The sequence below is a fragment of the Oratosquilla oratoria genome, chromosome 24, assembly GCF_046742065.1.
Source record: "Oratosquilla oratoria isolate Oo_2021 chromosome 24, ASM4674206v1, whole genome shotgun sequence".
NCBI classification, from domain to species: Eukaryota; Metazoa; Arthropoda; class Malacostraca; order Stomatopoda; family Squillidae; genus Oratosquilla; species Oratosquilla oratoria.
Window position 1 is genome coordinate 15,031,504 of NC_134800.1, and position 2,500 is coordinate 15,034,003.

Consider the following 2,500-nt stretch of genomic DNA (forward strand, 5'->3'; position numbering starts at 1 on the left):
CCATGGGATATAGTATGACACAATGGGTGAAAGAAAACATCAGATACAGGAGTAATAAGGAACCGTCGAGACACACATTCGTGTGTGTGTGTGTGTGTGTGTGTGTGTGTGTGTGTGTGTGTGTGTGTGTGTGTGTGTGTGTGTGTGTGTTAGTGTGTGTATGTTTACTTGGTCTTTGGATCACGTGTTGGACTCGTGATCGACAGCTATTTCCCTCCTGGAAGAGAGCTCAGAGCTCGTAGGTCCAATCTATGGGCAATGCTATGACCTTCCACACACACACATATCCAACTCCCCGCCCACGAGAGTCAGAGTAACGACCCGAAGCAGGATTCGAACCGAGTACTATGGGCACTACCATGCTAGTAGTTCAGCGCTCTACCAACTGTGCCACTGTGTGTGTGTGTGTGTGTGTGTGTGTGTGTGTGTGTGTGTGTGTGTGTGTGTGTGTGTGTGTGTGTGTGTGTGTGTGTGTGTGTGTGTGTGTGTGTGTGTGTGTGTGTGTGTGTGTGTGTGTGTGTGTGTGTGTGTGTGTGTGTGTGTGTGTGTGTGTGTGTGTGTGTGTGTATTCACTTGGTCTTTGGATCACGTGTTGGACTCGTGATCGACAACTATTTCCCTCCTGGAAGAGAGCTCAGAGCTCGTAGGTCCGATCTATGGGTAATGCTATGACCTTACACACACACACACACCCAACTCCCCGCCCACGAGAGTTAGAGTAACGACCCGAAGCGCAGCTGTACCGAAAAATAATTTCGGCCCTGGGCAGGATTTGAACCAAGCACTACGCGCACCACCATACTCGTAGTTCATCGCTCTACCAACTGCGCCACCGAGTGTGTGTGTGTGTGTGTGTGTGTGTGTGTGTGTGTGTGTGTGTGTGTGTGTGTGTGTGTGTGTGTGTGTGTGTGTGTGTGTGTGTGTGTGTGTGTGTGTGTGTGTGTGTGTGTGTGTGTGTGTGTGTGTGTGTGTGTGTGCGTGCGTGCATGTGTGTGTGTGTGTGTTTGTGTGTGTGTGTGTGTGTGTGTGTGTGTGTGTGTGTGTGTGTGTGTGTGTGTGTGTGTGTGTGTGTGTGTGTGTGTGTGTGTGTGTGTGTGTGTGTGTGTATGCATGTGTTGGTGTCCATGTCTGATATAATTGTTTATATTCGTCTTTGCTTCAGAGAGAAATTAGTTAACGTAATAGTTAATTAATAAATTGTCTCTATTTATCTATTCATAAATTCACCAGTGTATTTATCTACTTGTTTACATACATGTATGTGCTTATTCATCTCTTTTTTTTTACCTGATATTTATATATCTAATTGTTAAAAATATATTAATTTGAGTGTGTATTTATTCAGTTCTCAATTTTTTTCATTTATTACAAAGGATTACAAAGGCAAAGCATGCCGACAGGAGACCTTTTGATCCATATCTAGGTCGGATGCAAAAAAAAAAAAAAAAAAAATTAAAACTATAACAATGTAAATAACAATTAAAATACATAAATAAATGCATTGGTATAGTTGAATAAAAAACAAACAGGTAAATAGTAAATGATAATAAATTGACATATAACTAATAATAAATGAAAATCAGACAGACAAATTATAACAAAACAAAAACAAATAATATAACATAAATTATAATAATTACAGCATCTTACTTAGGTATTTATCTAAATGATTCTTAAAGCTTCGAACTGAACTACATTGCACTACCTGTGCAGGAAGTTTATTCCATTCATTAACTACACGGTTGGCAAAGTTGTTTCTACCTACTTCCAAATTGAATCTATTTCCGGACAGTTTGAGACCATTGTTTCTTGTCTGATTCTCATTCAATGTGAAAATTTGGTCACTTTTGATGTTGTCAATTCCCTTTAAAATCTTAAAGACCTGTATCAAGTCACCTCTGAGTCTACGCTTTTTTAGGGAAAACAGATTCATGTGCTTAAGTCGATTTTCGTATGATTTATTTTTGATATTTGGAATCAGTTTTGTGGCTCGCCGTTGTACTTTTTCCAGTCTGTCAATGTCTTTAATGAGATTCGGTGACCATACGGAAACAGCATATTCCAAATGTGGACGAACTAACGATTTATATAGCTTGTTAATGAGTGATGGACTTTTGAAATCAAAAGATCGCGCAATCAATCCCAGAATCTTATTTGCTTTCTCAGAGGCTGAAATACACTGCTTGGATGATTTGAGGTCGTTACTGATAATTACGCCGAGATCTTTTTCACTATCCACTTTTGTTAACGAATTTCCAAATAACTTGTAATCGTACTTGCTGTTATTTTTACCTATGTGCATTACCTTGCATTTACTTGTGTTAAATTTCATTAGCCACTTTTCAGACCATTGCTGTAATTCATCTAAATCCTCTTGAATATCTAATTGGTTTGAGTGATCATTTGCCACTCCGTACAGTTTTGTATCATCAGCAAATTTGGAAACAGTAGATTTTAGTCCATGGTCTATATCATTTATATATACTATGAATAGAAGTGG

At 39.1% G+C, this 2,500-nt stretch overlaps 1 protein-coding gene across 2 annotated transcripts in view; it reads left to right on the top strand.

The window, feature by feature from the left end:
• The window catches only part of LOC143038462 (uncharacterized), a 12,839-nt gene that overhangs the window by 1,549 nt on the left and 8,790 nt on the right, over positions 1-2,500 (top strand). The gene's annotated exons all lie outside the window — the stretch shown is intronic.